The following is a 19,225-nucleotide window of genomic DNA, read 5'->3' on the forward strand; positions in this document are numbered from 1 at the left end:
GACGGTGCGGAAATGCTGCTTCTTTCTGTCTCTGGTGTGGGATGATGCATCCAGGTTTCATCACATGTGATGATTGTTTGCAAAAGTTCGTCCCCCTCGGATTGAAACCGGTTCAGCAGTTGCTGAGACACTGACATATCTCGAGCAAAAGTCTCGGTCAACATTGAACGGCTGTTGTACATACAAAGCTTCCTGGAGGATTGCTTTTACAATAACGGTATTGACAGCATTTGCTAAGCCTTCTTTGCAAGGCCCACCGTTACAGCCGCTCTCAAAATGTTCACTGAGTAGCGTACGCTAATGGCATGCAGCAAGTTCGTATGCTGAAGCGTACTTTCCCTTCCGATCGAAATAACCTCACAGGCCTCCCTCTTGCTGCTCAGTGCATGCAAAAAGCAAGATGACCACGAATCCACTAAGCCTAACCGGCACAGACGACAGCTTCTCGGAACGAACATCTCGCGCACATGCACGCGGCGAATCGAATCCCCGAGACGCCAAGAAGCAGCGCGGCTTAAGAGCTTCGAAGTGCTAATCCTACCATAGCGGCGCGCTCTGTGTAGTACTGTTGGGCCAAATTGGCGCCGAAGCCGTCTAGCTTTCCGCGGGAGTACGGAAGCATTTGTGATGCGTCATTGCCCGAACGTCGTCTGCTAACGGATTTCGTACATACTGGAAGGCGAAATGAGCGCGAAGCATGACTCAAAAAACTTAATGGCAAGTTCTTAATATGCGCTCTAGTTGCAAAGGTACGCTCGACTTCGTGATAAGTTTGAAGGCTACAAGAACTCGAACGATGGCGATGCCGAGGATCCCACGAATAGCCATGAGGTGCAATTCTTATCATTGAGGTACAAACAGTAGTAGACAGTGGTATGCATAAGATGCTTTATGGACATTAAGCCTCACACGCCCTGAACTATGCACACGATTCTTCTGTAAAGTCAAAACGGAACATCCGAAACTATATGACTGTTCCTGTGTGTCCAATACAGTTTAAGCACGGTCCATTGATACTCTCTCTGGTCACGAAACTCCGCCAGAGAACAATAGGTCAGGTTTGCCTAGGGAGAACCCCCGCCGCGCGGAGGCGCGCGCGTCGCTACTTGGGGAGAAAACGCCAGCTGATACGGGTAGATGCCTCTTCTTTTGCCTGCGTTTTGACCAGTGTAGACGCTTCTTCCTGAAATCCACGTGCATCCTTAGACTGAATAGATTTCGGCTAATCTATGCATGCCGCAGACGTGTTGTATCCCAGCGTGTCGCTCGAGATATGATAATTCTGGTGAAAAAGTATCATTTTTCGCGTTGCCGACTGATGCCATCAAGCGAGACAAGTGGAAGCGTTCGATACCTCAGAAAGAGGACTCGCGTTTCAGCTTTGAGTCAAAGTGGACACGTGTGTGCGAGAAGCACTTTGACACATCCGACATTGTCAGAGCGGACGAATTCCTCTTGACACGCGAAGCTCTGAATGACACCGCAAGCAAAGAGAAGGTCACCACGCCTCGCGACAGGTCAAAGCTGCGTCCTGAGTACGTGCCACGAATTTTTGACGGGTGTCCGCAATACTAGAGAACCCCAAAGCCTAAAAGTCGCGCAACGACGAGGCTGGCAGCAGCGAAACCGTTCTCGAAAAGAAAACGGATGAGCAGTGGTGGTAGAAGCTCGGCGCCTCTCATTGACGTTGGAACAGGAGAACTCTGCGTTCAAGACAGACAGCTAGGCGCATCAGAGTAGAATGTGCGTTACTATTCATAGAAGCCCTTTGAAACTTCTCTGTTGTAACATATGACTGCAATGGCAGCCAACAAGAGGCCATAATAACACGCATTCATTTATTTATATTTTCTAGCCTGCAGTAAAACTTGCAACAATTCCTGTCGGACTGATTCACATGTGTGCATAAAAGCGGAACTTGACCGAATAAAGCGGAAGCAGTGGAACACACAATAGAAGCAGTACACCCTGCTGAGAAAGTTGGCACAGGTCTGTGCAACCTCCAAGCAGACTTGTGCCCGTTACCGAAGAAAATGAACTAAATACCGTTACCCGTTACTTCAGAAAAAAGTAACTAAATACGTTACTCGTTACCAACATACAAAAGTAACGAGTTCTCGTTACTCACAGGTAACGAGTTACTTTTACGTTACCGTAGCATAGTTAAAGGAGCCAACAAACACGCCGTCACTTGCCTTCAACTCTTAATTAATGAGGAATTGCACTTCAGGAGAAGCTGATACTCGAAATTTGTCGTCCGTCCTTCGTGTTCCGTGTCTCTCGGCCCATTACCATGAATCTATATCAGTTTGCCTGAACCTTTTCCCTTGTTTCCGAAGTGGGGGTGATCGGAGATTACGAAACACAAGAAACAACACTGGTTTTCGTGCCACAGATCACCAACGGTTCCCCAAAACAGACGAGGGGCTGCGTCATAATTTAGAGCGCTCAGAAGCTTAGCAAAGAAAAGAAAAGTCGAAACGCGTTTTTTGTAGCCATAGCACAATTGGTGGCCATTCTTGGGAAGGACTGATGGTCGGAGATTACGGAAACAAGAGAAAGGACAACAGCACACAGTGAGGGACTGCAATAATACTTTGAGTCACACGTCACGCAGGTCAAATCTGCAGGCATTGCGCCACACGGAATTCCGAAATGTGCTCTCCGTTCTCAAGAACAGGAACGAGTAACGTCAGTAACGAGTTACCAATTTTTGTAACTGATTCCGTTACTATTACTATTTTTTTAAAAGTAACTGAATCGTTACTTCGTTACAAAAAAAAGTAACCGTTACCAGGTAACGAGTTACTTGTAACGAGTTAGGCACAACTCTGCCTTCAAGGTGTCACATGTACCTCACATATACATATATATATATATATATATATATGTTCGGGTCCTAGCGTTGGATGCAGTGCACACTAAATCCAGAAAACAACTGAAGAGCTTAATTTTTTTTAGATGTCGGCTGCACTTATGTGCCCGCAAAAAAACAAAAAAAAAAAAAACAAGAAGCTTAACCTGGCTACACCCAGATCACACCCTGTTGCAGGTGCAGGAAAGATTCACCACTGTCGGTGAACAGTGCAAATAAGTCTGGCCATCCAAGGCCGTAAGGCATTTGGTCATTTCATGAGTTGCCCTGGAACATTGTTTTTGCCGATTATCATAATTGATTTTGTAAAGCCCAGCCACTCACGGCCACTAATGTTCTGTGATATAAAGTCCTCATAGCCAGTGCCGCTGATTGTGATCACTGTTGTTTCGCGAATCATAAAATGTATAATACAATCATAACATGTAGTTAATTAAAGCCTCCATGGTGTAGGAAACACGATGCAATAGCAGTATTGTGGAGTTCTGCTACCTAAAATAGTAAATCTGTAATAAATGATGATTGGGTTCATTGCTGTAGCGCAGGTGGAGTCTTAATTTTTTCACACATCAAACGAGATCGAAACACTGACAGTAAAGCGTGTCGATGAGATAACTGCCTAAACACAGCGTTTTAAGTGACAAAGCGCCGCTGCAAATTTGCGATCAGTCTCATTTGGACGTCGGTATGTCAAAGCCATTTCTCGCTGAAAGTTCTCCTCCGTCTGCAGCCGATTATACTGCTCAGAGAGCTATCTATCGCTGCGCACCCGTGCACATGTAAAATAAAACAAAATTCAAAAAACGTTGAACAACATTATTTGGTTTGTTGTGCTCAAAACCACCCAAAACGGCCAGCTCAGCCCACGCGCGAACATACGGCTACGATGTGCTAGACGCGACCGTCACCACCTGCTGCTTATGCGCGCCCCGCCGCGCGGCAGCTCCGGTCCCTAGGCTAACTTTCCGGCGGAGTTTCGTGACCAGAGAGAGTATCAAAGGACCGTGGTTTAAGACAGCACTGTAATTTTATCCTATGCCAAAGTGTGGCACTGCAAACGGCTTCAACTGCATGGCGCTATGTCCATCACATGTACTTTCTCATATCTCCATGATCGCATTATCTGCACAGGTAATCATATTATACCGGTCGTTGCAACTGTCTTTTAAGGGCATCATATAGGCAATACCAACCGCCGCAAGGGGCGCTCCTTGTGCGGTGTCATTAATGTTACGAGTTTAGCTGGGGTAAAGTTAATGACAACAGAGCGAAAAACAAGTACTGGAGCCTCAAAAAACTTAAAAGGGTAGTCGAATTTACTCTACGTACGGGACTACTTGGACGAAGGTATGTAGTCATCTTATGTGCCTTCTTTTTCACACATTGTTCTTCCAGGCAATGCTGCCTAATACAGTTTGGGATAAGCCCCTTGCCTGTCCGGTGTGTCTGGGATGCGACACTGGTGCGACTCACGGCACGTGCTGTTCACACTTGGTGCTTTCTTTAGTGGGTTTTCCTTACGCGCGCAGGGGCAAATGACGGCAAAGACCCCTGCGGCTCCATCTCAGCTGCAGCCTAAGATTGCCAACCCCGGGAGGCAGCGAGGGACAAATAGTTCCTAATGAGCTAGCAGAGCACCATGGGATCAGAGAAATTCTGCGAAATCATTCGCAATGAAAGGACATCTCCGGAACATATTATCACAAAACCATGCTGTAGAGGGTGCAAACAGGATCACTTGGATCAACTTGGATCAGAAGCACAGGATCACGGGAACAATGGGAAACGCAATTGCGCAAGCTTGGCTCCCTGGACAACGCAAATTGCAGACGCTGTCAGCAAACCGAAACTATCGAACACGTCCTGAGAGATTGTCGAGCATGCAATGAGCTACTCGAGGAATGCCTTGGGCATTGCAGGAATGGTACTGTGGATGATGTCCTTCATTTCAGAGGCTCTTTCACGAAAAGACACTCGAAAATTCGCACCCTAGCCTCGCCACCACGTGGGACTGTAATGTGACCTATAAAGATACGGTCTCGGACCTATACCCCGTGGTTGGCCCTACACTCTTAACTCCGTACCCTTTAGTAAAGGGTAAAAAATCGCAATATTTTACCCTCTATTTCAGAAGCTACCAGGTACCCTCTGAGCGACCCCTTTTATAAAAGTTACAAGGAAACCCACTAATTAGAGGTTACGGCCTTCAATCCAGCACCTGCCCGTAAAGGGTACGCCAACGCGCGGCTTTTTATACAGGATGTTCATTTTTATTCGCAACAGAGTAGCGCTCATTTGGCAGGTGGGTTATGTGAATTTTTGCTAATTAATCGGTCCGTAGTTACAGACACATGCGTCAGGAAATGTCGGAGATGTTTGTAACTACGGATGGGTTAATTTGCGAAAATTAACGTAACCCACCTGTCAAATGAGCACTGGCGTGTGATGCGAATAAAAACAAACACCCCGTGCGTGGGATATGGACAGACATTTACAGAACACACCAAGGTACCAAAATGAACCCGCAGAAAAGGAGATCTTGAACATATGTATATTACAAAAACAGAAGTCTGTCGAGAGGTGACACATTGTGCACAAGTGCGATTCTGATGTGAGGAGAAACCATGGTCGCTTTACCATGTATGTGGAAAAAAGAACTATCTTCTAAGTGAGAAGCAATGCATAAAAGTGCGAGGAAGCTAGCGAGTCAAAACAACTGACCTATGTTTGCTAAGCTGAACACACCCAACGAAATGGAGAATTGCAGCAGAAAAAAATTTATTCCACATTCGTGTTGCAGAGGCGAGCGCAAATGGCAATACAGTATTACATAAAACGCACACAACCTTGAGGAATATGAGTGTACAGTAACGCAGGAGACACTACATTACTGCGTTATCAGCGTTGGAGGCGCTCTGGGACGAGTTTGTGAGGTACTGCATTGCGCTGGTGACGGTATGTGAACCTGCATGTGGGATCCTGGGAACAAAAGTTTGGGCAATGAGAGTAACATTTACGGAACCATTCAAATCCGTACAAAGCACAAGGTACAAATCAGCATAAATGCGGGAAGGCGTTCACTCCGCGATTGAGTTTTAGAATATCGTAAGAATACAACAAGTAGGAAGCTGCGAATTATATATCTCGATGCATATATCCGCAGCTCGCAAAATGCACGCCGGTGTATTGACTTGGCGACCAAGTAAGAGCAGAAAAGTAGCAAGCGTAAGTGGCGTTCATATGCAGGACCGCAAAACGCTTGCTATAATCACAACAAACATGCGCTAAGAGCTCTTGCTATCAAAATAACGCACGTACCTAGCACAAAATGTACACTTACCCAGTGTATGAAGTGTGTGAATTAGGGCTGCGGTGGTGACGTTCGTTTTCGGTTATATATTCTTTGCAATCTTCGCACTCACTACATTTTCCCCTCAGAACACCGAAAATATACTTGTTTGCTAGCGACATCTAGCTTTTCCGGTGTTCCTGACGATACTATGATAAACGCGAGGAAAACCACTGATTAAAACAGATTATACTTGTTAACGGACGGACGACGAGCGTTAAGCGTTTCAAGGAAACCGCTCTCAGTGTGGATAGACCTAGACCAGGCTCGGCTACGCAGCGAAATCGGAAATCTTGGTGGTTGCGGCATTGACAATTGTTTCCCACCCTTTAGAAAGAAACATACTATCTGTATTTCAGACTGCGAACTTATAATCTGTGTTCATACAGCATTGATAACATGTAGTTGACGTATAGGTGACGCTGAAACAGATAAAAAATAACAGCGTAGATTCGCAACTGTCGTCTCGAATGGGAGGCTGAAACGCGGCATTATGCTGAAAAACAAAAGGAAAACAAACGATAAGAAACTAACAAAGAGATTATCGTTGGAGATTTCGCTTAGAAGTTACAGTGTCAGAGTAGAGGGTACATTTATAAGTTACAACAAGATGTTTTTGTTTTTTCCGAGATGTAACTTCTATTCGTGTTGTAAAGACATGACTTTGGTCGCTTTTAACCTCTAAATATACGTTACAGTGGTGTAACCTATAAGAAATCTCGAAATCTACGTCTATACAGAAGTTACATATTTCTAAAAGTTACAATAAAAGGTACGGGTTGAAGAGTGTAAAAGATGTCGCTTGAAAACGAAAAGAAAAAGTATCGTTACCTGTATAGCGACAGCGTTTAAGCGTTTAAACAGAAAAGCAAAAACAACAAAGAAAAATGGCTGCATGTGAAAATAAAAATGTCCCCGCGATAGTCCAGGCAGGTCATTGGCATAGGTATCAACAGCTGCCTCTTTCGACTGTTAATTTCATGAAACGCGCAGCCGTATTCAATCGGTGTGCACAGCTGCGTCGTTGACATATCTTGCCTGAAACATTTTCTACTTCTCCGCTCCCGCTTCCGGCAATCAAGAAACTTTCTTGCCCTCATTTTCGCCAGCATCAACCCGCAGCCACACTTCATGCACGAGCCACGTGAGGTGCAATTCCCTGTGCAATACTTCATTCGCCCGCGGGGCAAACGAGAGCTGCTAAATGCGACTCGGCGGAGCTAATGATTACGGCCCGGTTGTTACGTGCCCCTCATCACGGAAGGGGGAAAAAATGCAGGAAGGCGGGGGAAACAATTCATAACTCAGGCTTCATTAGCGAATGAATATGCAGGCGAGAAAAAAAAAAAAAAAAGGATACGCGATGATCGTAGAAACGTTTCTGTCAGAGCAGAGAGTCCCATGATGCACGTCTGCAAATGTGATGCAAATTAGATGACTCTCCACGTGGTGAATATGTCGCTTCGAAGGCCTCTTTCGTGTCAGGAATGTTCGTGGCGCAAACGTCGTTTAAGGGAAGATGTGTCGCGTTCAGACTTGTACATATCTAGAGTATTATATTTAAAATACTGTATTTTAAATAATATTTGTGGTATCTTGGTATCTTACTCAATACTTTTTCAGGGGAGTATCTGCACTCCATTTCAGACACATTATGTGGTATCTTCTACCCAATACTCTAACTACTTTTTGGATCGCCTCTCAGTTTTTCCTGTTATTATTATTATTTATTTTATTTTATTATTATTATTATTATTTTTTTTTCATTGGCGTGCTCGCTCTCCGGGAATTTCTATTCCCCCCGTACGTTCACCTGGACTCTTTTTTTTTCTGGAAAATCGGAATTCAAGAGCAAGGGTTTTATAATGAATGCCCTCCAGCTGCAGCAGAGTTCTGACCTAAATATGTCCTCTGGCTCTGTTCTAGCCTTCTAGGACACCCCTGCATGACAGGCTGCATGACAAGATTCCACATCAAGGGATCCAACGGGTCAAGAGATCCATCGAGTCAAGAGATGCACCGATGGATTTCTTGACTCGGAGGATCTCTTGACTCGTCTGAGGGTTCGCCATGCTTAGATCTTTTGACCCCTTTGTGTTCTGACGTGCGCTTTCCTGCTCCGTAATTTTTTTGTCAATTCTTTCGCTTCTCTCCTTTTCTGTTCCTGCTTTATCTCATCCAGGCCTGGCTTTCAGCAGGCCCTGCCTCGCTGCAAGGCGCGGGACGGCCTGTGCATCTCCCCCGGGAATGGAGAGTGTTCGCAGCAACTGCAGCGGCGGTAGTGACACTGACTGTTCCAGTAGCAGCACGATCATCCTCCGAAAGCGACTAAGCGACAACGCCATGGTCACGTCTTCGGACGACGATGATGACCAACCGTTCGAGGAAGTCCGCAAAAGGGCGCGGAAGACCGCACGTCTGAACTCGGCGCGGCTTGCCCCGCCTGAGGGAAGTACGGTGATCTTTGCTCCACGGGACCCGACTGTGAGCCTTGCCAGGCTGAATCACCTGAGACTCTCGGAGTTCCTTACGTCTGAGCAACCGGGAAAAATTAAAGAAATACGACCAAACTATGCGAAGAACATCATCGCGGTGGAAGCCGTTTGCCCGCTTGCCAAAGGCCCTTTCTTGGGACTCGAGAGGATCTGCTCGATCCCTGTCCGTGCGTATGAACCGCGCCCGGCTGATTCGTGCTATGGCGTTATCACCGGTGTCGACACCTCACTGTCCGACGACCAGATAAGGCTGGCGATCCGGTCTGACACCCCGGTCATTGCAGCGAGGCGAATAAAGAGGGATGCCGGTGCTGTGAGGCTCACATTCCTCGGGACTGTCAAGCCGCGAGAGATCAGTCTTCATCTCCTCACGATGAGAGTTAAGCACTACCTACCGTACGCACCGCAATGCCACAACTGCCTGAGACATGGGCATGTTGCTGTGTGCTGCCTCCGGAAGAAGGTCTGCGCAAACTGTGGAACGTCTCATGACGGTTCTGCCTGCCCGCAAGACGACACCCTATGCGCGAATTGCCAGGGCAATCATCTAGCAACATCCAACGACTGCCCCAAGCGGAAACAGCAGCGGCGCATTGCAAGGGAGCGTTCGCGCTCCAATAGCAGTTACCAGGAGGCAAAGGTGAAGGTCCAGAAAGAGGAACGCCGCGAGCACCGCAGACGGCGGCGGCGGCGAAGACTGCAGTCACGACACCGTGCTGCCTCTAGCAATGGGGCTGGTGGGCCCCTTCCATTGAGCGACAGTGACTTCCCCCCCCCTGCCCCACCCTCGCGATGCTCTGCCAACGCATGTTGAGGCCACTGGCGACCCGCTGCCGACCCACTCTCAGAAGGCCCGCCGGCCATCACCGATCCGAGCGAACGACGACCCTGGAGACATGCAGGTCGTGGTGATCAGGCTACTCTTCGCGGCATTAAAAGCCATCGTCGCCGCTTGTCCTGAGTGCAAGGCACTTGCTGAAATTAGATCCATCCTACAGCTCGAGAACGCCATCGCTCCCACCTTATTATCCGGCCCTAAGCGTAGCAGCCGCTAAGATCAGCTGGGCGCCCTTACCGCTCCGCCACTGGCAGCATGGCTGTGCAGTACCAAACGACAACGATCTTTCAGTGGAACGCGAGAAGCCTGCAGTCGAAGCTATCTGATTTCCGTCAATTTTCCTGGAGGCACAAATTCCCTCTCATGTGCATATCGGACTGCGGAATCCGTGATGACTTCCGCCTCTCCAACTATATCACCTTCGCCTCCAAGCCCAGAGGTGCCAAGAGTCGAGCAGCTGTTCTTGTTAGGTCGGACATACCCTCTCTGAGCAGGGACATCGGGCTAACCGATGGAGGGGAATACGCCTGCTGCTCGGTTCGGATGGGCACTACCGACCTCACCGTTGTTTCTGTGTATGTGCCCCCAGCCGTCTCCTATGATGTGAACGACTTAGTGTGCATTCTAGACCGCCTCCCGCCTCCATATGTACTGTGTGGGGACTTTAACGCGCACCATGTCACCTGGGGTAGTACACGCTCTGACTCGCGAGGGGAACGCCTTGCAGCGCTGTTTGAAGAACGAGACCTCCATCTCCTTAACGACGGTTCTCCAACGTTTGTACCGTCGTCTTCTGTCTCGTCATGCCTGGACCTCACGGTTGTATCCGCCTCGATTGCCCGGCAGTTCACATGGCAAGTTGATGCTGACACGCTGGGGAGTGATCACTTGTCGCTGTTGATCAACATCCGTGGAGCTCCTGGGACCCAACTCAGGCGTACCGCCAGGTCGACGAACTGGCACCGTTATAGGGCTGCTGTTGAATCCGTCCTCACGGACTCCGTGCTCCAGCGCGCCAACCATCAAGACTTCTGCCGTGCTGTGGTCGGCGCCACAAGCGCTTGCACAAGCGTCGTTCGCCTCCCGATGAAGTTCGCGGCCGTTGATGCGGAGTACGCGCGCCTGCGTGCGACACGCCGGAGAGCGGAAAGGCGCGCTCGTCGAACCCGCCTCCCTGATGACAAACGTGAAGCTCAACGGGTGCAGAAAGCCGTCGATAGGCACCTTCGCAAACTAGCCACCACTGCAGAAGCTTTGCATCGTCGCTGTCGCCACGCACACCTCTCTCCCGAATATGGGCGGTGATGAAGGGTCTAACCGAGCCGGTTACTCAGCGTGATCCGTTCCGGTCGCTATCCTTAGCCACAGGTCGTTCGGAGATGGAGCTTGCGGAAGACTATTGCAGTAGGCTGACCTCATCACCCACTGTCGACCTCACGTCAGCCTGCGATATCCCAGTTGTTCCTGATCCGCCAATGGAGCCTTCCTTAAGCCACCCATTCTCTTCCATGGAGCTAGAGTCGGCCTTAAGACAGTCACCAGTGCACACCTCTCCTGGGGCAGACCTAGTGACATACAAGACCCTTCGCAACCTACCCCTCCGCGGACGCCAGCTGCTCTTGCGGCTCATTAATGAGTCGTGGCGCGCCGGTGTTGTTCCCGCAGAATGGAAGTCGGCAATGGTGGTCCCCATTTTAAAACCTGGAAAATCGCCCCATGACATCGATTCCTTTCGGCCGATTGCACTCACCAGCTGCGTGGCGAAGACAATGGAGCGCATGGTACACTCGCGGCTAACCTGGTACTTTGAAACTGTGAGGTACCCGAGGCCATGGCAGGGTTCAGACAAGGGAGGTCGTCCATCGACAACGTGATCGACCTGGTATCCAGTGTCCAAGAAGAACAGTCGGAAGCACGTTTTACTGTTGCCGTCTTTTTGAATGTCATGAAGGCGTATGATAGCGTTCTCCACAGTGCCGTTGTTGCTACCCTGCAAGAGTCGGGAGTGGGAGCTCGAATGGTTTCTTGGGTCCGTGACTTTCTGTCCGGCCGGACGCTGTTCGTCCGTACTGCATCAGGAGATACGCCAGCTTTTCCCGTCTCCCGTGGAGTGCCACAAGGTAGTGTACTGAGTCCGCTGCTGTTCAATCTGATTATGGCATCACTCTCGGCGCGCCTCTCTGAGCATATCCGCATCACAATCTATGCCGACGACATCTGCATATGGACATCCGGAGTCCGACGGGACGCCATTCAACAACGCTTACAAGGCGCTCTCAACACCACCGCGTCTTACCTCGCCGACCGAGGACTCCGTGTATCCCCTAGCAAGACAGCCGCCATGGCGTTTACTCGGTGGCCCTTCACCAGCTACCCTCTCCATGTTGCCGGAACCCCGCTTCAATTTGTGACGCACTGCAAGTACCTTGGCGTGATTATTGACAGACAGCTCTCGTGGTCTAAGCACATAAAGAACCTCTCCGTCAAGACGAGCAGATCAGTGAACGTCCTACGCCGCATCTCCGGAGCGTCTTGGGGCCCCACCTGTCGCGATCTTCGCCAAATTCACAGCTCCCTCGTGCTCGGCCTCCTACGGTAAAGCATCCCAGTGCTGCACGGCCTGCGGACGACTCACGAGCGGGAACTCCTGAACATTCAGTCTCGCAGCCTTCGCGCATGCCTGGGCTTACCCAAGACAACGGAAACTTATTCGGTACTTGCAGAGGCCAGGGAACCACTCGTTACCACCCTGCGAGATAGAGAGACCCTCCGCATTTACACGCGGCTAATGACTCGGCACCCTTTCCACTACCTCAGGACCATTGACCACGACAGCCCCGCGTCTGCCTTTGCTAGCGCAGTGCGCCGTCTGAAGGGTGTTGTCCCACCTCCCACATCTCACGTATCGTATGCCACCCCAACATGGGCTCTCGACCAACCTCCCATATGCACATTTATCCATGGCCTCGGGAAAAAAAGCGACACGCCAGCGCCTGTAGCACATCAACTTGCCCTGGAACACCTATCCTCGCTGCACCACGGAAGGCAGACCGTCTATACTGATGGGTCTGTGATACCTGGTGGAGCAGCTGCAGCCTTTTATGTGCCCCACGAAGATTTTGAGAGAGCGTCCAAGCTCCCCAACGAGACGTCCTCCACGGAAGCAGAGCTATTCGCAATCAATATGGCCCTTCAGCACATCTCGTCCTCCCCACCTGCAGAGTGGACGATCCTCACCGACAGCAAGCCAGCCCTGGAGATCCTGGGTTCTCACGCCACCAAAATCATCAGCGACCTCCAAACGGCTATCATCGCCGCATGCGACTCTCTTTGCCCCTCTGGCCACGGTGTGCGGCTACAGTGGGTTCCCAGCCACATAGGCCTCAGTGGGAACTCCCGAGCGGACGCCGCCGCGAGGCGTGCCCACCAAGACGTCGGCCCGCCAGCTAGTATGCCACTCACATCGTCCGCCTGTCTTATAAAGATCCGCGAGTGGTGTGCCTCCGAAATGCGTCGCTCTGTCGAAGACGCTGTACGCTCCAATGCGTATATCCAGCCCATTGACTCGACAATGCAATTCGCTCCATACCAGCAGCTCGTCCGCGCAGAAGAAACGCTGCTGCATCGGCTCCGACTCAACGTCGCATATACACCGCAATACCTGTGCAGGGTCGGAAAGCGTCGCTCAGCTAGCTGCGCTACCTGTGGCGCAGTAGCAGACGTTGAGCACCTCCTACTAACCTGCTCGGAGTACTCTGCAGCCCGCGCTGTCCTCGCCAATCGCCTCCAACGCCTGGGACACGGCTCGCTCTCACTGGCCGTGCTTCTCGGCCCCGTCGCACGCCAACAGCAGGGAGCCGTTACAAGGGCTCTCCTGCAATACCTACAGGACACCCAACTGAGTGTTACGTTGTGAACTGAGAACCGCGGCCCTGGGCACTCGCCCCCACTGCAAAGAAACCGGCCGTTTCTTTTTTTTTTTGCTCCACCAGGGCGTAGCAAGCCGACATAGGTCTGGCTGACCTCTCCTTGCGTGGACGCCACCTCCTCTTTATTAAACTTATATATACCCCCCCCCCTTTGTGTTACGTCGTTAACTCCAACATCGCTAAGCAGAAATTACTCCTATCGAAATACGAGGGACTCGTTTTAGGTGCGGTATAAATAGAATACAAATGCAGGTGGCAAATCAACATGTCATTTTTATTGACTTAGTTACTTACTTTGTAACACATAGCGCACTCCAAGAAAAGCCGACAGTTCTCATGTCATTTGTGTTAAAAACAGGTGGTTGCATTGTAAGATCAGCCTGTTAGTAACACAGGAGTTATAGATGTGCGGTCTTTTTTTTTCTTTTTTCTTTTTTGACAGCGCTTCGTGTTAGAGATTATTTCTACAGTTAGCCTGGGCTACATACACTCACGTTGGGTGGGCCGGCGGCTGTTTCAAACACGTTGATTATTCAAACACTTCTCGTATCACAGGAGGCTCGTCGTCGAAGAGCCAAGTCGCTGTTGTGGACAGACGTTGTACATGGCGGAACTGTCTGATCATGAACTCTCTGAGGGTACGAAAGATAGCTTCATATGCCCGAACATCTGTTTTTGTTTGTTTGTTTTTTGTGTGTGTGTTTTTTCTGTACAAGTTTTCCCTTAATTTTTCCCGCCGTCCACAGAAGGACAAAGACAAAGCACTTTGCGGCTGGGCCCATTATTATTGGTAACAAACTTCAATTCTGGCATAACTTGGGGACGGCTGCGCCAATGGACACAAAAGTACAAAGACAACTCTGAGTTCAGCAGTATAACCTGCATTTTGGGGTTGAGGTCAATGAACGTAACAAGTCAATGTTGATTGGAAAGCACAGTCAGACAGTATTTCGCACGGTCAGTAAAAGAATAGAATAATGTGATAAGTGTGGGGACCAATGAAAAGAACGCGACACGGATAAGTTTTAAGCCCTGCGGCCTACGATTCTTTGTATGTTGAGCTCAATATTCTTGGTAACAAGCATCCGTTCTGGCATAGCGTGCTACGGCGCTAAGGGCAGTGGATATAAACGTGCAAAGGCAAAAGAGGGTAACCGCCATAACCTACAGCGCAACCTCAGGATTTTCTCGCTTACCTTTTTTTTTGTGCGTGTGCCTGTGTGGTAAGAAGAGAGAAAACACCGAAAAGTCTTCACTGTTACCGGGCATATTACTTCATAACTTAATATTACGTACAGCACAATCGTTCTGCAATGAACATGGTATAGGGAATCCTGACCAGTATGACACTTTGACTGGTTGGATCTCTTGACTCGCCTGTCGCGTGACCGGTTGGATCTCCTGACTCGATGGATCTATTGACCGGAAGCGCATGACAAGCTGCTACTCTTTCTCTTGTATGACAGATCGGTCAGTGACTCCCGCAAGCCCTGTTGGGACTCTTGTACTTATGGACATAAAGAAGTCATTCTGCACGAGTTGTCAGCTCGCAGAGTGGAGTCAACGTAAGAGGCGCGTTCACTCCCCTAGCCAAACCTTCGGATGTTTTTTGAATATCTTGCGGAAACCGATAATAATATTTCAGACAAATGCAACCTTTGCTTACCCAAGAAGATGCTTTCGACCAGGAAGATATCAAACTCACGTGTTTCAAACTCAAACGTGTGTCAAACTCACGTTCACGTACTTTTCTACGACGCCTACCAAGTATCAATACTTTCGGAAGTATTTGCTACTCTAACTTAATTACTTTCATTTTGAAGTATTTATACTCTATCTTAGTTACAATTTTGCAGCAGTATTTACCATCTTACCTTAAATACTTTTTGAGGTATATTGTGCATATCTGGTTGCGGTATGTCGAGTTAGGATTTCTTATCATTTAGACTGAGTAGCGTAGCCAGAAAAATTTCTCGGGCGGTGTTCTGTAGAAGACTTTACATGGGGAAGAGGATTTCATCCTCATCTTCCCTCTCCCAATTGCACTACCAAAGCTACGATTTTCGGGGAGGTTTGAACCCCCCCCCCCCCCGCCCTCGGCTACGCCACTGTTTAGACTTGCCTGACCTCAGTGAACCTACGTCGTTCGTTGGTTGCTGGTAGCGCCATATTGCAGAGCGAACTGCCTGTCTGTGCAGCGTAATGTTGCTCGAAGGGCATCGTGCGTACTGGGCGGACTTCACAGGGAACTGTGCCGACATTTGCTTTCCAGCGTCTGAGGACAACCCAGGGAAGGCACACAAAACAAGCACCGCTGGCGCGGGAATTGGGACCGGAGGGACATCCCAATTGAAGAATGGCAGTTGAAGAAAAGCCATCAGCAGTGTGATTTTCTTCAACTGCCATTATCCAATTGAAATATGCAACTGGGCGTTGTGAGGCTTGAGTTGTGATTGTCGTTCTATGTGTAATTGCCTCGTCTATACCACTTGACCTCCCAGTCTCGGTGATCATCTTAGCCACTGAACAGCGCGAGTTGGTAGGTGGCGGCCGTGAAACTTCGCATCTGTGGACCTCTCCCGTGTCAATAATAGCAACAATACTATATTTCCTCAGAAAAATGTTCACAAAATGTTGCACCTCGAGGACATGTTTGTACTGCTGACCCATAGGCGACCGTATAGGCAGCATATTATTCGCACCGGATATAGGACCATAGGATTGGCAGGATACCATAGACATATGGACCAGCGGCATGGCCGAACAGGTTAAAGGGACTATGAAATTTCCCGAACCCCCATACTTTTTTTCGATGGAAACTGTTCTTCCCGCAGAGAAACTAATATGCCACAAATTTTTCCGGACGAAATCGCTCCACTCTGCGAGGAGCGCGCGCTGGAAATGTCTCTTCCGCGTTCCTCCTCTCCCGCGCATATTTCCCGGCCGATGGTGTAACTGTACGGACCGCACTTCGGTTCCCCGTTACGTCACCGGTGTTGCACAATGGCAAGCAATGCCGCGAGCTCGCGCTGTGGCTGCCGCCACTGCCGAAATCTGCCGATCACGCGAAAGCTGCTGTCATGGAGATTTCCACTCCCGATGAACGCATACGCGGGACCCTACGGCGCATGCTCCTGGCGGGATTCCTCGGCTCGGCAACACGTCACGATGACGTGTTGCTGAGCCGGCTGTGGTCGCGTCAAGTTGCTCGTTGTGTCTCCGCTCGGCAGCTCGCCACGGCGCGGCGCTAGCTGTCCTCCCTTCGCCGCTCCGTTTAAATTCGCTCCCGAGAAATCCGCTCGCGCGGCGAAAGTAAAATTTCGGTTCTAGACTCAGAAAAATGTCTTCTTTCGAACGAAACGAAGAAAAAAATCGTTTCATAGTCCCTTTAAGGCGTCCCGCTCGTTCGTGGTAGCCAAGGTCGTGTTGAAGACTGGGAGGTGGTGGGTTCGAATCCTGCCACCGGCTGTGCTGTCTCAGAATACCGAGGGCTGGGTTTTCCGAAGACCTTCCAGACGAATGTTAGCACAGTTCCCCCTGAAGTCGGCCCAGGACGCATACTAACTCCCCTGCACCCCAGTCCTTCCTGCTGTCCTCTCTCCATCTGTCCGCATTTGTACGCTGGTCATTGCCACAGTTGCTCCGCGGCGCTCACGCGGAATAAAAAAAAATAGACATCTGGAGTCCTCGTTCCACTAACCGGGTATCCGAACGAGCCGCTTTATCGGGACACATGTCAACAAGGGAGAGTGTGGAGGAAAGCACGCGACAAGACTGTATCGCAGATGAAATCGCCAAGTAGAGTATCTGAACGAGGATGGAGGAAACGATGAGAGATTTGTCAGAAAGCACTCAGAGCCATGCTGCTAGCAGACGAGACAAGGAGACGGGCAGCGGAAGAGGGAGGGGGGATATATTTATTAGACGAAAGGGGAAAAAAACGGGGGAATGGTCAGCCAAACGGGAAGTCGGCTTGCTATTCCGCAACAGTAAGAAAATAATGAAGATGAAGAACGAAGAATAAAGCAAATAAAATGAGAGAAAAGAATGAAGAAGAAAGAAAAGGAGAAGAATGAAGATTAAGAAAGAAGAATAAAATAAATAAAAAGGAAAGAAAAGAATTGGGAAGCAAAGGATAGACCAACAAACGGTGAAAGAAGGCTGAGATAGATTAAAGGCAAAGATGACAAAAGGAAATATCACTAACAAACAGTGAAAGAATGTTGAGATGGATTACAAAAGATGACTTTGAAAGAAAAGCATGAGGTTAATGCGTTGAGGGTGACAGTGGGGCACTGAAGAGTGAGACTGCACGACTGGAGTTCACAGGGAAGAGGGAATAGATAGGCAAACGAGCCGAAGCAAGCTCCATCTATAGGGACAAACACAGCACACAGAGCGTCTAAGAGCATACGGAACAAAGTGAACAAGTAATTCACGAAAAAGCCAATGAGGGCCCTGCAGCTGGCGTTCATTTGCTCTTTTGTGAATTACTTGATCGACAAGAAAAATTTATCAGGCCAACGGACATAACTTTCCCGAGGCACAGGGCATGCGCGATATGTGTTAACGTAAGACTCAGGTGGTCCAGTGCACCCAAATAACTCTGACGTTGCCCTGCACTCTCGTCTCTCCGCCGACAACTCGCCCGATAAAGTCGGATATCCTATATCGGATCATATAGTCGGGTATCGGGTATCCCGATATGCGGACGTCCTGTAAGCAGTAACACTCCCCACGGCAAGCGCACTCACCATAAAATGTACCGTGTAAAATCTGCACTATCAAGTGCAGCGGAACTGCGGAACCTCTCCTGCATGTGAGAGATCGACTGCGAATCCCTGCCATTGAGTAATTGATAGTCTTGTTGAACCAAAGAACGACAAGTTCAAGCCCCGCATGAATACTTGATCCTATTTGCTGCGGTAGCAAGCTGCGTCACTCTACGTCATGACAAGAATAGTGCGGCGTCCGCAAAACTACAGATGCTCCGTAGCAACACGTGGTGGCGTTGCAGTATAATTTCTCTCGCACAGTAACTCTTTCAGGGTTGACGAACTACATTTCGCGCCGTTTGCGTATACTGCTTCTGTTAGTATACACAGTTTGAGTATCCATTTGACGTATGCAACGTGACCCTGGAACCAGCCGTGCCATTCCATGCCAGATAAATGAGCTTTTTTTTTATTGCGTGTTAGCGCCGCGAAGCAACTGTGGCTATGAGCGGCGTACAGATGTGGACAGACGGAGAGAGGACAGCAGGAAGGAGTGGGGGACAGGGGGGGGGTTAGTATGCGTCCTGGACCGACTTAAATGATCTATACGCCACTGTTTTGAAGAAGAAGAAGACGATTCTGCGTTTCTTGAGCGTAGTGCAGCCATTCTGCATTAAAGCTGCTCGTTATCGCTCCTGGGTCCTGTCCCTATCTTTTCGATGCCGATACTCCGAAAGCGTAACCTCACTCACTGACGGAAGGATTCCACGAACAGGAAAATAGTAGTATTGGTAGCAGAGTTATGGTTCCTGTATGATGGTTCCGGTTGTTTTCAGCCCGAACGAAAGCCGCGCATGCGCTGTGCCTTCTGAGGAAAATGGTCTATTGACGCTACTTGCACTCCAATCCATCGAGTCTCCTACAGTCGGTGACCACGAGGAAGGAGAGCAAGAGGCTTCTGCACGGGAATTCATATTGTCGCCGCTTTGTATAACCACCTCAGGCGCCACGTAACATAGCACTG

At 49.3% G+C, this 19,225-nt stretch overlaps 1 protein-coding gene across 1 annotated transcript in view; it reads right to left on the reverse strand.

Moving 5' to 3' along the window:
- LOC135388330 (potassium voltage-gated channel protein Shal-like) overlaps window positions 1-19,225 on the reverse strand; it is a 447,190-nt gene that overhangs the window by 166,962 nt on the left and 261,003 nt on the right. The window lies entirely within an intron of this gene.

This window comes from Ornithodoros turicata, chromosome 3, assembly GCF_037126465.1.
Source record: "Ornithodoros turicata isolate Travis chromosome 3, ASM3712646v1, whole genome shotgun sequence".
Lineage (NCBI taxonomy): Eukaryota > Metazoa > Arthropoda > Arachnida > Ixodida > Argasidae > Ornithodoros > Ornithodoros turicata.